Raw genomic sequence first — 19,505 nt, 5'->3', positions numbered from 1 at the left:
TGGCGCTATGCAAAACACCAAATATTACCATGGGCACATTGGCAGAGCAGAACCAAGGAGAACTGTGTTGGATGTCTGAGGGTGAATGCAGGAGGCAGGGGACCACAGGAGAAGGGTAATATATGAAATCCATGCATGATTGTTGGTAGTGTTATAAAAAAAAATCCACAATGCCATTACTGTTGTACTCAATTTGAAAGGGAACACTAAATATTTTTTTATTGTTGTGTTTATCTGAAGACTATAATGCTACAAGATAGACCCCTCCGAAAAAGCAGCTTCCAAGGAGTTTGCTGCACACATGAAGACCTAAGACGACAGCTGATGTACTTCATATCAGTGAATGTCAACAGATAATGAGGCCAACCCAGGCCTCACCAGTATGATGGAACATTGTTCTGCAGCAGCCAAAAGTATTAGACATACACCACTGAGCCTACCTAGAAGTCCTCCCCCCCGCCCCCGACCCTCCAGCGAGGACACTGGAAAAGTACCAATAAAGAGAGGACAGGCCCCTCCTGAAACTGCTGGTGGCATGGAGAGGTCACAAAAAGCAACCACATTGGAGATTTCTTTATATGTTTTATTATTTAGTGTTATGGCTTGTAAAACAAATCTTTCACGCAATTCATACATGCTTAATCAATACCATTTTTTACATTAGATACACATATATATCTGATAACAGCTATAGTCTGATGAATACATCAATTGTATTAGAAAAGATACACATTAAGTAGATGATAGTAGCTAAAATCAAAGACACTTCAGAGCCAGCCAATATCCTATTCCAAAGATCAAGTGAGGTAACAGTTCATATCAGATAGGAATTTGGTAAAATAAAAACGCCTCAAATGATCCAAATGTACACATTCAATAACCACACGTCTCACGGTTACAGCAATGTTACCGCTTACTCCCCTCTACTTTCGTCATGCCCACAAGATTTCGTTGGTAGGTAGCAAATTAAACTTTAAACTTAAGAACCACTGTCTTTATTTCATGTTTGGACATTTCTTGAGAGAAGGTGGCACTACATTTAATGGTTTCTCAATATCTGCACTATAGGAAAATAGCTTGTATTTCATTGTACTTTCCTCTCATAGAACACCATTCAGAAATCCTGCAAGAAATGTTATGTCTGCGTGACATGAGATAATACAACATCTCTTCGAAAGATAAAGGTGGGTTTTTCAGAACTGGTTAAGCAACAAGAGAGCAAGAATTACCTCCGAACCTCTGGAGCAGTGGGCAGGATTCTGAGAACAGGGGGAGCAAGCAACACCACTGCACATGGAGATGAATGTAGGATTGTAAGAACAGAGGAAACTAAAAGTAAGATATACGCCGCTACAAGAGGAATCTGTGAAAGAGTGCCTTGAATAATGTTATTAGCATTTCTTTTGAAAATGAACACCATCCTGTCTGCATACTTTATGGGGGGGGGAGCTTTGCTTGGGACCATATATAACCAAATAAACGTATCCCTGCACCATTCTGTAACCCAGGTCCCAAGAGGACCCTGCTTCAAGGCTGCAGCTGCTGATCCCCGATTTAAACTGCCCCTGTAGTGAGCTGGTCTATCAAGTGATACCAAGAGGCAAACCCGTTCCCCACATGGCAAGAGCCAAATACTTCTCGTCTCACCTGCTGGACTTGGGGAACTTACCACTTGCAAGTAAAGTAAAGATTTACCCTAGGTAAAAGAAATTACAACCCAAAAGGTTTTCCAATTCTGGTGGCGTACCAAGAGAAAAGGAATCCCAGATTCCAGGCCTGTATTGGAGCCGAGATCTATTTATCCTTTCTGAAGCCAGAGCAGGCAGACTTGTGGTGGAGGGTGATGGTGGGTCTCATGTCCACAAAAACGACTTCCTATAGTTGACGATCCTACCCATTAATGCTAGCCCATCATAATCAATCCCTGGAAAAAAAACACCCCCAATATTAAACAACAGTTCCAATTATTTTCCATTCTCAATGGTCTCCAAAGTTATTTATGTAAGAGACATCACAAAGAAAACAGATGGCAGAATGCATGTTTGGTGGCCGATACTGAACATTTGAGATTTCATCAAGGTATCACATTCAACTTTCATTAATGTCTCAATTATTTGGGGCAGGCAGTTCAGCTTCCCCATTAAGGTTGTTTGATCAGCCCGATCTTCATTTAATTCTAGGTGTTCGGTTTTACATTCCGACCTTCAGTGCTGTGACGAATCTTGATTTGTCCCTTCTCACTGAAGGGGAGCCACCCCTTTGAGGCTAGGGAGGTGAGCCTGCTAAGAAAGACCCTCACTAGGGGTCTTGGAAAGTGAGACCTCTCTGGGAGTGACGCCCTCCTGGGTACAAGGACTTCATTCCTGTAAGGAACTCCCTGTCCAGAATACATTGTCTGCCTGCATGGGAATTGGGAAGGCTGTTACTTCTGGTTTGGATTCACCAAATAGTGAAATTTCTTCAATCGCTTTGGCTTCAGGTGATGCTGGATCCCTTCTGAACTCCACAGTCAAAGAGGAACGACACACCCCTTTTGTTTGTGGTGACGTACATAAAATGATGAGGAACCTGGAATAGAGGAGGGGAGAATCCTCCACAGAGGCGAGCCTCTGACGGGAGGATGTCCTGGAGTGGCAGAGCCATGCTAGACCGCAGTGCCAGCAGTAGTGTGGAGATCGAGCTGATTGCTAGCAAGAAACTGAAAAGCTGACATCCTGATCGGCAACAAAACCAAAGTCGAGAGAGACTGACTGAGATGGTAAAGGGACCATCTTGCCTGTGCAGTTCCCTAGGCTCCGCATGAGAAGGGCATCAGCTGTCGATCCGCATAGCAAAAGGGACGAGAGCGCTCCCAAAGAGATAATGCGACTGATAGGAGCAAACAGTTGTATCTGAGGCTGGGAAAGCCCAAAGGCTTACGGGAAGCAGGAAAACCCGAACGGACCGACGCCCAAGTGGGGACCCGCTAAAGTAATCCTATCAGAGGGTGAGAGTGCTTTGGGGAGCCCTGAAAAACCAAGAGACATTAACATTCAAGGCTGGGAAACCGAGAGGGTTACGGGAGCCAGGAAAACCCAAAACAAAAGGCGCCCAACCGAGGCCTTGCTAAAGTAAGCCTATCAGAGTGCTTTGGAGAGCCCTGGAGACAGTGATATCCGAGGCTGGGGAAGCCGAAAGTGTTTCGGAAGCTAAGAAAATCCAAATGGACAAAGGCCCAACCGAGGCCAGAGGACTTTGGGGAGCCCTGGAAACACAAAACATAGCAAGCATGACTGGGAACAGAGATAACCTGGAGGGCTCCAGGGCTCCAGTGCTCCAACCCAAAAAAAGAACATTATTAAGCACAAAGTCAGAAATGTGGAATTGCGTTAAGAAAGCCCCTTTTCCCTGTAAAGAGGGCAATGTATGGGGTATATGTAAAGACTTCAGACTGACCATTCAGAACCTGCAAAGAGGCCGAGTAAGAAATTGCTAAACTTTTTTAAAAAAAATAACTTCTTTGGAAAAGAGGTGCAAGTAGTTGGGCCAAGCAAAGCCCAAGGATAGAGGTTATTGCTCCGGCCTACTTTTTGTTACGTTTTTCTAAGTGGTAGGGCCAGAAAGCTAGTAGGTTTTGCACTAAGGACTTTTTGTGTTGGATATTTGAGGAGCACCCTTATTTTACTTTGTTGGGGAGGGAATTAACCTCATAGCGGTAGGGCTAGATGGGCGTTTTCTTAGTATTTAAATAAACACCCTTGAACATATCACATCTTAGTCCGACTCCTTCATCTGGTGTGCCACAGTGTTCGATTAGGAAATTGATTTCTTAGCGCCTTAGCAAACTGCTGCCATTTTCCAGACAACCACTGCTTCTTTGCATGCACATTCTTCCTATTTGTGAGGGGCCTGGGCACTCAGGTTCCCAAAATGCAATTGTTTTCTTAAAACAACTAATTTCTCAGATTGTGAAGAATATTGTCACAATTTCCCAACATGCACGGTTTCATTAGATACAGATCTTCTCTGTGCAATAGAGACTAGAGCAGGGGTCGGCAACTTTGTCTCTCCAGATGTTTTGGACTACAAATCCCATCAGCCCTAGCCAACATACCTATTGGAGAGGGATCATAGGAGTTTTAGTCCAACACATCTCGAGAGCTGCAGGTTGCAGACCCCTGGACTATAGGCTCAGTTTTACCAATGCAATGTTTCATTAGTCAACTTTATTCCAACTTGTTATGGTACTCAGAATAACATTTCCCAACATGCAGCATTTCTTTGGTGAAATGTTTTTTCAATTTGCTGGTACTCTTGGTCCATTTTCCCATTGTGCAGCGGGCAATCAGACACCAGCTTTGTCAGTTTGCTGTGGGAGTTGAGACACAGTTTCCCCAACATGCTGTATCTCACTGATTAACTGCTTTCTCAGCTTTTGGTGTTATCTGCAATTCAGGTTCCACACATTCAGCGTTTTATTAGATAACAGCTTTTAAGGTATGTTAAGGAAATCAAAATTCAGTTTCTCCAACATGCACAAATGAATTTTCAACAATAATCTAAATGGCACTTGTGCAGACGCTCCAGCCCTTCTCTGTTGGCTTCTGTGTTCAGCATTACTCCTTGATCTTTGGTGCACCTCTTCCGTTCTCTAGTCAGGGGTTGCTCACTCTCCGTTCATCTAGAGGCATATGCATGTGAGAATTTGCCTACTCAACTTGTGCAGGTACTATGATGGCTTCACTTTTCCTTTTCCATGCCTTTCCTGGATGTTATCCCTGCAGTGGTAAAGCTGGATAACACAATTTAACATCTCCCTCCTCCAGTTATCGCCTTCTGTAGGCCAGGTTCTCTCAATGCATCTTCATTATGGTGCTGGCATTACCACTTCCTTCCTCCACACAGTAGCTGCTTTCCATGGGGGGCATGACCTGGACCTTGGGGTAAAGACCACTCCATCTCTCATCTCCTGGGCAGCAGGATTCAGTCATCCGGACCCTGCATCTCCTCGGAGGCCACACACTTCACGTTCACGTGTTCGAGGTCCGTATGGTATGTTGCAAGTTAAAGGCATCCTCTTTCCGTTTCACTTAGGGTTTTAACACAACCCCAGACCACGGACAGGGTCAGCTGACAATTAGCATGGAAGACAGACTCCAGTAGATTGTCTCGGCAAGTGCTTACTTCACGTTTTGTTGTACATATATTCAAGTGTGTATTATCCGTTCCCCACAAACTCTGTTTTTGCTTGGAGATCTCTCAAACCCTTTCCTTAACCTTTTTTTATAACCTCCCCATTCATCTTTTCTATTCGATAATATAAGGTTTTCTTTATTAATTCTGTAGGAGTGAGTACATAACACTGGTCTTCCACATTTGTAATAGCCACCTACATGCAATGCACCCTTTGCCACAAACGAAATCTGTTGCCTCGCTGAGTATCCTCTAGTTGATTTCTTTCTTCTTTCCCCCATTCATCAAAACATCATCAAAACACCTAATGAAAAACGAACTGCACCTCTCCAGTCTTCATGCAAAGATTATTTTTGGTCTATTTGGATATGGTCTTCAAGGTGACACTGAATTATTTTGAAAAGTCATAAAATAGACATATTATATTGTCTACATAAATGAATATACCTGTATTCATTAAAATCCTTACTATTATTAATTTTAAACAAAGACATGCAACATCTAGAAAAAAGAAATCATTTCTACACTCCTAATCGTCTCATTCATTAGGTCCAGCAACACTTACTAATTAATGTATAGATATGTATAATGCAGAAGGCAGTGAAACCTTTCAAATTATCTCTCCCATTACTGCGAGACATCACTAAATTACATATCAGTCAGTGGTTGGTTTATTTCAGAATTATCCCATAACACAAATATACAATGGAAGATTAATTTGAAAGAAATGCAAAATACTAAAAGATAGTGCTGCGGGGATGATAGCTCAGGGGCAACGTGTTTGTCTGGTAAGAAAACACATAGCAACACAGATTTGAATCCTGGATCCGCGCTTAGAGATTGGTCTCCGGTATTAAGTGCATTATAAAAGATTAATGTACTCTTAACATGTCATCAGCCAGGTATTAACGCCTGTAAGTACTTATGACATACAAGTTTGTCCTATATTCATCTCCTTCGAGGATTCACTAGGAGAAATGTGTTTCTCAACTTCACTTTTCCATCATGATAGAGTAACTTCTCAGTTTTTGTATACAGAAGTCTTTTCAATGTGTGGATCATATACAAATGCGCTAAATTATTAATATAAAAATCAAATATTAAGAATTTAGTGGACACATGCATTTTTGATAGCACCTAACAAAATGATGTATATTTTGTGATGCGAAAATTGAATCAGGGGAAGTCTTCAATTTAACGGGATCACCTTGAGTATCAAATGCCCATAGGCCAAGAAAAATCTAAACGTGAAGTGTTCTCACATCAAGCCTTGGCCTTCCTATAAGAACAGGTTTTCCTGCAGATTATGAATGACCTCTCCACAGTGAGGCACTAGATTGAAGCCATGCTGCCCATGCCTGGTTGTCCGAGCCAAGTGCATTGTGATGCATTATGATGTGTTGATGCTCAACTACGAATCTCAGGGACTCTTCGCTACAGTGTCTGTAGTAAAGGGGGTGAAAGTGTTGGCCTGTGATGGAATGAAGCCATGTGAGCAGGGTTTGAGTTACCTCCTTCAGTGCCTTTTTGAATGGATTTTTAAAAACATTTTTGTTGCCTTTGTTTTTACATCTGCAAACAGAAAACTGAAAAATACAGAAGAAAACACCCAGTAAAAATATGCGGTCAGATTTCAATATGCGTTTCGGATCATATGCATGCTTCGAAGAGAAGTTCACCTCATGGCTTGGATGGCCGAGTAGTTTTATACACTTGCTTGTAAGCTGGAGGAAGTCCTTCCATCTACCAAATTGCCTAAGACTGGTTGCAGTAATCCACCCACGTATCAAATACACCAACACAGGTTTGGAACCCATTGGTATCAAATGGTTATGTTTTTCTAACTGAATACTAATAATTAGCAGAACTAAAAGAAAAGGGCCAGGCAAATTCCTCTCTGCAAACAGCCTGAACCAACCCTTTAAAATGTCTTTCCTTTGGATTTCTGATTGTGCAAGGTTTTGCCCAAGCTGAGTGAATGGTGACAAATGCTCCTCGTCGCTTCTATGGGTTTTATAGTAAGGGTGTTGGTTGACAAAAGGGTGACCGCATTAGCCTTCGATAGCAGGAAACAATGGCGGGGTGGGTTTGACTTGCTAGCTCCAATGCACCGTTTTTTGTTTCTTTTGTTACAAAAGGCAATATGGGGAGTTGAGGATTAATCTACCAACAGTAAAAGCATAAAGACACACAGAGGAGCAATGAGCCTTGCATAGTGCAGTGCAATGCGATTGTCACCTAGTGAGTCAAGGTTTGGTTTGCAGGAAGACCTTTGGATGTTCTACAGGATCTTATATTCTCTGACTCCTGATGTAGCCCTGATCTTCCCATATGATTTTTAGGTTGGGTTGCAGTAGGCCCCTTTCACCTCTTGCAAGGTTTTCACATGGCCAATTTCCGTCTACCCAATCAAAAGGCATTAAGTGCCCAAGAGAGGCTTTACTTAGGATGGTACTCATGAAAGAGGCCATGGGATATGAACTACGTACACGCCTCCTCCTCCCATCTTAACCCTCTTAACGCACTGAGTTATGACGATAACTTTTAATTTAACCCATAGTGCCCCTTAAAGGCTAGTTCCGGGACTTTTTTTTTATTGTTCCTACGGTTCGGCCATGTGTTTTTAAGCATAAATCGGTAGATCGTAGAAAACTTTCCTATGGACCTTACCCGACTTTTCGTCCATTAACGCACTCGAAATCAGCCGCCATTTTGTGATAATCCTATCATTTCCCCCCATCGACCTGGCTCACCTGCGTTTGCGGCACTAAATCAAATACCCCGCCCCTGAGCCTGACATCAGCAGACGCGTACCGCCCATTTCCCAACGCCAAAGCACGTTTCGTGTCAACAATCGCTGCGCCTCAGCTAATGAAGTGTCGCCATGGAAATGGCAGGACGCCTCTTTCCTCAATAAGTATAAACACACCGTTTCACAACACACAGCAGCAGATTTTCGATTCCATTACTCTCTCTGTGTTACTTTGAGTATTCTGTGACTCGTTTCTGTGCTCTGCTCAGCTACCTTCACCGCTTCTAGGCCTTGTGAACACCTGTACCATCTCTGTAAATTATTTTACTTTCTTTACCACACAATGGCTACAATAATGCCGTATATGTACGAGCCCGAGTACACCGAGAAGGAACTACTGGAAAGGCAAGCACGCGAAAACGATGGGGATTCGGACGGCAGTTGGGAGGACCAGTCAACGGATGAAGAGCCTGGACCATGTTGCATGGACGGCGTCTCCACCTGGTGCATGTGCAATCGGTGCGAGCTAATGCCAACTGAGGAGGAGAACTGCTGCTGCCGTGAAAATTCCGGGAGCTTGGCCTACATTTCGGAAAGCGAGCCAAGTCCGCAATGCATCACCGAGCTGCCAGAGTTCAGGGAAGCCTGCCTCTCACGGACCGTGTTGAGGAGGAGGATGGTGCTTATGCACGAACTTCGCGGCACTGTTCGTCCGCGTAATCCGAGTAACGAGTAAGTATACTCTGGTTGTGATGTCAGTGATGCCACTACTATTTCATGGTCGTCTCCCACATATAAAATTACATCTACATATCATTCGAACGCATGTAAATTGGTTCCATATTGTGCATTTTCTAGATAGAATTTTTTTCAAAGCAGAATGACATTTTTTACCTTCATCGACATTGATAAGAAAGTTTTGTCATTTTAATACCGTTTGCATCTTTCTTTTTCACCGGTGGTACAATTGGTGGCTTCACGGGAGGCTCGGACACCGCGTTCGGAGAGTAATACCTGCCTGTGCGGTACTTGCCATTAGACAACATTTCCCCAGCGACAGTGGACAATACCGCGGATTTTCCCTGGATGTGCTGCAACCGGAACTTTACAATGTGTAATGTTTATTATTTATGTTCAAATGAAATTAAGATCTAAAATAAAACCCAACATATATTTTAACAATGGTTGTTTTGATTTTTTAAATGAATCTAGTGTGTCTCCATTGATTAGTCTTCCTGTGCCTTGTCTTGTCACACCACATGTCTCCGGCCAGCATCCTCCCTCACGCTGGCCGGCCACCTTCAATCCACATAACCGTTGAACCCATATGCAGCAGACATACATATGTTATTTTGCGGGTTGGCATCAAGCCTCCCGGCCTTGCCTCCTCCCCCAAAAATACTTACCACACCACTTTGTTCAAGCGTTGGCAATAAAAGGCCGTTGGATTTTATTGATACAAAACATGGTTATAGGTAAATAATCAATATGGTTGATCATAATAAATCATCCTTTTGGGCACCGGGTACAGAGATGACCCCCTCTGGCCCGTGCCGCCTTGCCACCACAGGCCAGCCTGCTGCTGACTAACTGCCTAGGCATCCAGGGTCTCCAGGGTGAACTGCACCCATATATTCTCCTGGGAGGGTGAGGTATTTATAAACTCACCCCCCTGCCTTCCATGTACTAGATCCTGCAGCCTGCCTCTTACATGCAGTTAGATGGCCTCTCCTTGGTGAGGCCCTGCGGCAAACGAGTCTTGTCTGCACGACCACCGCCCCAATCCACCCCCCGCCCTATCAAAGGCAGTTCGCACCGGGGTACTTGCGCTGGCAAGTGGAGCTGTCAGGGAGCGATAAAGGCCAAGAGGTGCCAAAGACCATGTACACTTCAAAGTGGTCTATAGAGCATGGGTTGTTGTTCCCATGTCTACCTCCAGACCCTGTGTCTCCTGCCAAGCATCCCCCCTCACGCTGGACGCCCCCCTGCAAACCGCATAATGCCACGACATATTCACGTCATTCATTCACAAACACACCCCTGTTTCGAATTCTTTATAACCCACTTCATATTTCTAATGAGAACTTCTTTGCGCTTTGCTAGTCAACCCGTGAAGGTGCTGGTTATCTGCTCTTCGTCTCTGTGAACTTCCGTGACCACTTCGAGCGTTCTACGACAAGAAACTACTCTGATCCCTGCACCTGTTTGTTCGTCAAGGTAAGGCCATGTACCATAATCATTTTGCGTCCAATTTTTTAATTTATATCTATTTGCTAGTAGTCATCAAATTGCATCCATGTTTTCTTTTCGTTCAAGACAGTACATGCAAGGAACTAGTCACATGTTCTGAGTTTAGTCAAATTATTTTTCTATGTTTTTAAAGTTATTCAAATACTTATCTGCATGTGAATAACGTGTATAGTTCCAAGAACCAAAACAAACCTTGCATTGAACCTTTTATGTGTCATTTAATTTTTTAACACATTGGTATTCATAGAGAATTGTTGATCTTTACTTTTCAGAACTTTCCACAATGCCGGCCTGTTCCATTGGCGGTTGCCCTTCGAAGACCCATAAAAAATCTGAAGGTACTATAATGCATGTTTTCCCTAAGACAATAGATCAGATAAGAGAATGGGTCCGATATTGCGGATATCCACCGTCTGAGCTTGAAAGTAGAGTCCTAGAAGTCTTTGCGGACAAGAGGGGTGATCGATACCGCATCTGCAGCAGGCACTTTAGCTCAGACATGTACTCCACATCATTGCTAATAAAGAAGAACACACCGCGAGCGAAGCGAAAATTGCTCTCAACCGCTATTCCCACTCTATTCGTCCACATCCCTCCACTGGTGAGTCAAGTTTACGGATTTAGCTCTCGGCCTTGCGGTAGTGTGTAGCATTAGCTAACAATAATTTCCCCATTTATGTATCCACTCAATATGAAGGCGGAATATTCTCCATCCGTGTCGTTATTGCAGTCATCAGCCACTTCAGCGCCTATCGGGTAATCTTACTTAGCTATTCTGCCACTGACTTGTTTTAGGCATGTAAATCAATAGTTTTAATTTATCGTGTAATTTTTTTACCTAATGGTACACCCTAGTACTCGTCCTCTAGTCTTTGTTTTCAGTTATAATTATTGTTATCCAAAACAATGCAAGTACTGTCTTTCAGGGAGATGCTGAGGAGTCCAACGCATTGACGACAACCGTTGATGTCACTCAGATGCTCGAGGTAAGTTTCCGGACAGTTCCATCGATGGAGATCATCAGATCTTGCATTCTTGTAGCGTGATTGTTACACACAATGTTTCTTTCGTTTTTAGCCATTGATATGTCCTTCTGTCGTCGCCCTCCTATGTGTCTTCTTTTTTCAATATTGTGTTCATTACTAATGAAAGTCCTATGTTTCAGGGAGTCGATGGAGCATTAGTCCAAGAAGAAGGGGGAGCATGCAGTTACGGGTCGGCGCAATGTTCTACAAGAACATCACCCCTAGTAGTTGATGCAGATCTCTGGGTGGTGACATTTCCAACGATCGAGCAAATCGAATCATATTTAGATATCCATTACTTATTTTAGACAACTGATCATTTGTGCAGGTCTATTTAAATGAGCCGTTGACGCCTGCACAAAGTTTATGTTCTTTTTAACAAAATAGAAAATCATACTAATGCAATTACTGTGTTTCAGGGAGTTGCTGAAGCGTCATCTTCAATAATATCATCAATGGAAGTCTATGAGGAGACCGAGGTATGGATCTTGACAGTTCCATCTAACTAGATCAACAATGCGTGAATAATTGTCGTTTGAATGTTCTACACAATGCGTTCATTCGTGTTTTGCTATTGAGATGTACGTGGGTATTGGTCCCCAAGTACATTTTGTGTTTTCAATATTATTATACATACTAATGAAAGTTCTATGTTTCAGGGAGTCGATGGAGCGTCAGTGCGTGATGGATGTGCTTATCATGAAAATATAGTCGTTGCAGCGCAAGAGGAAGTGGAGACATGCACACACGAGTCGGAGCAACAGCGTCCTGATGTTGAAGTTCGAGGCAAGAAAGTTTCAAAGAAAAGAAAGCAAAAGAAGGTTAGTGTCCTGGTCACTATATTATGTTGTTTTTCACCGTTAATAGTTCAATACTTTAAGTTGTGTTTAAACTGAACATCCCTTTTCCAATCTGTCCTCTAGTTGCGAGTGGGTGTACAAACTAGATCTACACAGACAGTGAAGCGAACGAGAGATGTTGCTTGTCAAACCTTTTGGCAGGGACTTGAGACTGGAGATGCATCGTGCCAAGGGGAAGAATATGAAGTGATTGACAAGGGAGCTATACCACCAGCAGCCATTGATAGTGAATGTCCTCCTGGTAGTTCGGATGCAGTCGGAGATCAATTCACAGAATCCACACCTGCAAAAACTAAGACCGCGAGAAAGTTGAAGAAATTGTTTTATTCACCCATCGCCGGAGAAGGAACAGATGTTGCAATGGAAGAGAATGAAGTGGACGACAATGAAACACCATCAATATCACTGAACATAGCGGAAGACGATATCAGAGATTCTACCTTTCATGTGAGTGACATGTCCTCAACGTTACAGGCCGAACCAGCTGGGATGCAGAGTGACAGTATAAGGAAAGAGGCCAAATTCATTGTATTCGATAGTTGTTTGATTGATATTATTATTAGGATGAAATGTGGGCATTCGGTTGGTGGGGAAGTATGTGGGGAGCCATTGATTAATGTGACTCGTGCAATTCGAGGCACTAACCTTAAAATACATGCCACCTGTACAAAATATCATCCTTTCTCATGGTCTGCACAACCCATGCTGGGGCAACTGCCAGCAGGCAATCTACTTTGTGCAGCGGCCGCACTTTTTAGTGGTTCAAGTTTTAAAAAGTTAGAGGATTTCTTTCAGTTTGTGGGAATCCATTTCATTGCGAAAACTCAGTTCTACAAATACCAAATCGATTATCTATTTCCAGCCATTAGCGAAGCTTGGAGAATGGAAAAAATGTCTATTGATAGTACATTCGCGGGCAAACGGTTCAGGCTAGCCGGTGATGGACAGTGCGACAGCCCAGGATTTTCAGCCAAGTACTGCACCTACCACTTTCAGGACATGGAAAGTAAGAAAATTGTGAGTTTGGTGGTCGTGCAGGTGTCACAAAGTACATCCTCAGTGACCATGGAGAAAGTTGGCTTTGTAGCATCGTTGCAAGAACTACAATCGCGGGGAATGGTGATCGACCTGATAGCCACAGACAGACACGTTTCAATTGCCAAGACAATGAGAGAAGAGTACAAAAATATAAATCACCAATTTGACGTATGGCATCTTGCAAAAACAATCAATAAAAAAATGTCGGCTGCAGGTAAAAAAAAAAAGATATGCAAGGTATTTCACAGTGGTCCAAGTCAATCAGCAACCATCTTTGGTGGAGCTCAAAAACATGTGGAGGGTCGTTGGAAATTCTACTGGAAAAATGGCGGTCAGTAATGCTACACTGTAGCAACGTTCACCGCTGGACCACAAACCAACATTTCCACAATTGTGAACATGGCCATTTGTCCACAGAGGAGGCACGGAAGAAGAAGTGGTTGATTCCTTCATCACCCACTCACAAAGCCATTGAAAAGATTGTATTTGATAAAACTATAACAAGCGATTTGAGGGGACTCACGGAATTCTGCCACACAGGAGATTTGGAGGTGTTCCACAATATGTGCCTAAAGTACAGGCCAAAACGATTGCATTTTGGCATGGAGGGCATGATAAATCGGACTCTTCTAGCGGTCTTGGCACATAACCATAATGTTGGCCGTCAACAAAGTAGGACGACCGGAACTTTAGGGACGCTTTGCTACAATAAGGCCTTCACTAAAAGAAGTAAACAATGGGTGATCAAACCAGTGTTTCAGGATATGCAATATGAGTTTATTGAGAGACTTATTGTTGATGTCCTAGATAGGCACATACATGGAGTTGTGAACGAACCTGTGCAGGGGACAACTGCATTGCCACCCAACATTGCCTCTGTTCCATGTCCACCTAAAGCAGAGCTCATTGAGAAATACACATCACGGTTTAAATGATTGTAATTTGATTGTCTGTTCTCTCGAGTCTCCTCATGTTGCAGGCCCATTGAATATGTGTATCTATGTAATGTGTAAATAAAAGTGATTGCTCAGTGTACATGCAATGTGTCTCTCCACCGTTGCCCCTCCCTTCACCGTGCAGTTGTGCGAACCACCCGGGTGTCACCTGTGACTTTGCTTTGGAGTCTCCTCATGTCGCAGGCCCATTGAATATGTGTAGCTATGTATTGTGTAAATAAAAGTGATTGCTCAGTGTACATGCAATGTATCTATCCAACCTTGTTCATTTGCGCATTAAATTAAACCAAACAGCAATATAAATCATTTTTCAAAAAATATAGAATGTCTCCGTATTTATGGTTCTCTGGGGCTGCAAATCCACGCAGACAAAATGCAAAGATGGAGTGTAAATTTCAAGTCCTGTGAGATGGCCTTACACTGAATGTAGCTAACTAGGAATGTGTGCTCGTTCAAAGTGAAGGTCAGCTGCTTTGATTTTTTGCTCGGGTGCCGGAATGGCCCACGACTCAGTATAAGGTTCTATTGTTATTTGACCTTGACAGGCCGGGACCATCCCGAAAGACTTCTTTTTGGGGGTGTGGTGCAATAACGTAAACGATAATGAATAGAATTTCAGAAACGAAAGCCATTTAATGTTCGTTCATTAGAAGAAATAACATCGGCATAGAAGGAGTGGTATTTCGGGGCTGCCCTATGCACAGACACAATGGAAAATGCAAATATAATGTAAGTAACTCTTTAGATGAGTTTATACCGCAATTTAATTACTATACAGTAGCTTTAAAGACGGGTTAAGTTGTACTTGTTCGTTCTATGTGGCATATTGTTTTGTACCGCGCACTATCTTGAGGAGAACCATCTCCTTTTACGGAAGCACCTCAAAACCTTCCTCTTTGCTTCTGCTTTCTCTCACCCTCTCCCCTGCTACAACTGGTCCACTGTCTGCGACCTCGGTCCTGGGCCCTTCCACTCTCCACCTGCACTGCCTCCCTGTCAACCCCTGCACTGGGGGACTGTCTCAGTATCCTACAGCCCCCCCTTCCCAGCACTTGTTCTGCACTTACCTTGCACTCGCCACCAGCTGGCCCTATGTATTTATTATTTTATGCTACTTACCTTGTACTCCACTTCCCCCCTCCCCTTCCCCTTGCACTTTTACCTTCCCCCTACCCCTGCACTTGCGTGATCTGAATGACACCTGGCCTAGTATGATCGTTGTCTGTCTTCTCCTTGTCCCCCCCCCCTGCCTCGCCACGCCTTGAAACACTTGTGTATAGGCGCGTTGCAAATGCCATATTATATCATATCAGTGACGAAGTGGTCCACTGGCGCTCAGGCGGCTCTGAAAAAGGCAGAGGAGAGGGGGTGGGTTACTGGAAATGACGTATAATACCCAGTTGCACTGTCCTAGCTATGAAATAATTTCCCGACCTAATATATAAAATGAATAATTTTAATAAAGATCTGATGGTGAGACTAATTTCATTTTTTATGTTTTTAAAACAGGTACATCCTTCATTATTGTATGTGTCACGAGTACCAGACACCGGCGGATGGCTTTTACAACCGCCAGTTGCTTCTCCGTGTGAACAACGTTACCACCCTGACCATTTTATGGGACGATCGCCAAATACAAGTATTTCCTTGCGCGGTACTAATGGCTAGATGCAACATACATACCGTTGTGGTGGCCTAGTGCCTCGTTGTTGGAACAGCCATGTGATTATCAGTGCGACCGAAGAGCTTATTTTATCGTAAACCAACACCCGTGTACTGCACACGAACATCGCTTGCCTCAAGACAAACTATTTTGGATCGAGAGCAAAGAAAAATGCAAATCGCTGAATATTCTCTAAACATTTGATGTCAAATAAATGTACTTTACCAAATTTAAAATCTTGCTGTTTGATTTAAAAGTACAGTTTCATATTCCGAATTGTGGCGCGCTGTGTTGTGAGCTGATCTGTGTTGGTTTCCGGGTTCTGTGTGGAGTCGCGTAGAAGACGCCTGGGCGCGTTTGCCTACGCAGCACAGTCACGTCACGGATAGAGGCGGGGAATATGAATGTTTTGATAGTCTGTTTCAGGGGCGGGGGATATGATTTAGTGCCGCAAACGCAGGTGAGCCAGGTCGATGGGGGGAAATGATAGGATTATCACAAAATGGCAGCTGATTTCGAGTGCGTTAATGGACGAAAAGTCGGGTAAGGTCCATAGGAAAGTTTTCTACGATCTACCGATTTATGCTTAAAAACACATGGCCGAACCGTAGGAACAATAAAAAAAAAGTCCCGGAACTATCCTTTAACGTGCGAGATACAGGATGCTGTCCTTCATAGAATTGCAAGCCAATGAATACAGATGCCTCTATTTGCCATCACACGAAATTGTTGCATGAGCCTGGTGTCTCTGAAACACCCATGTAACCTTGCTTCTTCTAAACTCATCAATGACATCTGTCACTTTGTAACAGATATCATGAACATGAAACTCCTGTCATTTTCCTCTGCTGATGTGGAGCACCAAGGTTCAATTACGTTTGCAGGGGATGCAATATAAATACCCCTCAATTTCACACAAGAAACACTGGCCCCATATCCCAATTTTAGTAAGCGGTGTTGCTGTGTCTTTTTTTACCAGATTCTTTTACAGATTATTATGCCATTCTGACTCTCAATACTGCTCAGAATGTGCTTTTCCAGGTGGTCATTCAAAGCACAATGTATTGATGTTATATACTCTTGTTACTGTTTCTCGTATTACTATCATGCATAGAGAGCTAGTGTCAACGGAATGCAGGGTTCCTTCTAAGCTTCCTCCCTGAAGCTTACTCGCAGCCGCTCTACACATCCCCACATGTATTCACTAAAAGTCATTTGGACAAAGCCCTTTTGTGATGCCATGTTTCACCAATGGCTCATTGGCATTTCTATTCCTGATGCTGCAAAGGTGTTCACCTACTCTTTTCTCAATATGTCTGAATGTGATTTCTATTTGGTGGAATCTGCATGGACCTCATATTAAGTGGATTGCATTTTAGTGTTGCAATCTTTGTGTACAAGTTGCTGCAACACTGTACGCAGGAACATTTATAAGCACTATATCTGCCATAAAGTCAGCACGCAAGGCAGTTTCCACATTGTGCATAGATGCCGTTGTGCTGACTGTGCTTTATATAACTGCGCTATTGTTTCTTGGAGGTCCAAACTCCTTTTGTATGCCAAAGCTGGGGTACCAATGGATACGAGCCCAGCATTTAATAATTCTCAGTGCTCTATGCCACTCTTCTGCATTTTGTGTGATATATTACTTCCATTAGTTGCACATATTTGTGTGGGTTCTGGTTTATAGGTTTTTCATTAATACCGTTGTAGGGCTATTCTGCACATTTTTTGTGCAGTTTCTCTGCAGTCACAGGAAGTGCCAAAGTGGCAAATTCTATTCATATATTTGAGTGACAACTATTACAACACAGGACATTTTGAAACTGATATGTTGGTTACATTATGACTTTCCCTGTTTGGTGAAATAAAGGAAGAATAATTTGGCTGCAGTGCTGTGGATCATTATTATTATTACTGTACAAGTTCTAATTTTTCTATGGATGAACTGACATTAAATATTTACATGCATACTTGATGGATTGGGGGAAAACACAGGTCACGTTATAGTCCCAGCCACTTGCCAAGTTGACTGGAAAGGCAAAATGGTTTTGTGGCCAATATTTGCTTGTACTCTTATTTTTCTTTTCTACGTTGGGTTTTTGTCTTGCCAAGATTCGCTCCGTGGTACTCGACGACTAGAACGTTCTTCTCCGTTAAATGCCTGGCCATCTATTTTTCTCATGTTTTAGAGTTTAGGTGTGCCAGTCTTCAAAATTTACAAAATCCCTATATAGGATTATTTATCTCACTTATGAAACAGAAAGTAGGTTATTTGTAGATGTTGTAATATCAAATTGCACATCTATTTTGAAAGCAACTCCATATTCCTATATAACTTATTTGTTCAAAGCTTTGTTTTCCCTGTAATTTATCCAATTTTTTTGTGAATATGTCAAAAATATTCCTCGATTCATCTCTTGATGCGGTTTGTGTACTCATGTTTTGTCACCCCGTCCACAAACTTATCATGCTTATCATGTCTCTCAGAATGAGCTTCTCAAATGTTTGTCTGCTTTGGGATGTGGGGGCAGGAGAAGGATAAGGCACCAACGTAAACCTGTTGTCTCTCACGGTTGATTGCCAGGAATCATCATTCCAGTTCAAAAGCTCAAATCAATGTTTCCCATATTTATTTGAATTTTTGTTCAGCACTGGTCTGACCCAGAGGGTCTCGGAGCACCTTACAATGCTCAAAGGTTGAAAAGGTGGGAGATGAAAGAGAAGTTACAAAATGTTTTCAGGATAGTAGCAGGGGAGATGGAGGGACAGTGTTATGTGTGGGGAAACAGGTATGTTTTGAGGCTTTTTCTGAAAGTGGTGATCAAGGGTGCAGTGTGGATGTAAGGAGGTAGGGTGCAGATGGGATTTTGTAGAAAATGCTGGCTTGCCAGCCTGGTGTGTGTGATTGGTTTGAGTTTGTTGTGAAGATAAAATGGGGTTTTGTGGTGGATGGGATTGAAAACCAGGGGTTGGGGCAGATGAGGAGGTATTCCGTTTTGGACGGGTTGAGCTTGAGGTAGTGGGCGGCCATGCAAGTGGCAATGGTGGCGAGACAGAATGAGGACATGGAGTTGAGGGAGGTGAGATTTGAATGTATATTTGTGCGTCATCTGCGTATTGGTGGAAATGGATGTTATGTTTGCTGAGGGTCTGTCTAAGGGATTCCGCATATAGGTTGAAGAAGAGTGGATACATGGAGAAGCCTTCCAGGACCCAATTACTTGACCGGCTGGGGCTGGACCAAAATGGGGGCTCAGGAGACAATGCACATCCTGTCAGTAAGGAAGGAGGTGAACCAGTCAAGGACGGTGCCTGAGAGTTTTATCGGGTGAGATAGGATGTTGAAAAGAATGGTGCAGTCGATGGTGTTGAAGGGTGCAGAGAGGTCAAGGAGTACGAGTAGTGCTGTTTGTCCTTTGTCTGTGATGTTGTGGCGGTCACTGAAGTTGGGAGAAGCCAGATTAGAAGGGGTTGAGTTTGTTGGTTGTGGTGATGTGTTGTATGTGGGTAGTGACAAAGCGTTCCATGATTGTGGAGAGGCGAGGCACAATAGTAGTGATGGGGTGTCAGTTTTTGGGGAATATAGGGTTGAAAGAGGGTTTTTTGGGGAGGGGTGAGATTTGTCCAGTATTGAGTTCAGAGGATATAGTACCATGTGAAACAGGAGTTGATCATGTTGAGCCAGTGGGGAGCAAGGGTGGTAAAGCAAATGGATACAGCTTGAGGAGGGCAGGCATCATCCAGTAAGTGGACAGGTTTTGTTTTGGTAGTAAGCAAGATAGGTGT

At 43.2% G+C, this 19,505-nt stretch overlaps 1 protein-coding gene across 5 annotated transcripts in view; it reads right to left on the bottom strand.

Annotated features, from left to right (window-relative positions):
- Positions 1 to 19,505, bottom strand: part of DCLK2 (doublecortin like kinase 2) — a 780,084-nt gene that overhangs the window by 243,620 nt on the left and 516,959 nt on the right. The gene's annotated exons all lie outside the window — the stretch shown is intronic.

Source organism: Ambystoma mexicanum, chromosome 6q (assembly GCF_040938575.1).
Source record: "Ambystoma mexicanum isolate Mex_15411 chromosome 6q, UKY_AmexF1_1, whole genome shotgun sequence".
In the NCBI taxonomy this organism is placed as follows: domain Eukaryota; kingdom Metazoa; phylum Chordata; class Amphibia; order Caudata; family Ambystomatidae; genus Ambystoma; species Ambystoma mexicanum.
Note: the sequence above shows the minus strand (reverse complement) of the source record. Positions and strands in the feature narration are given on the sequence as shown.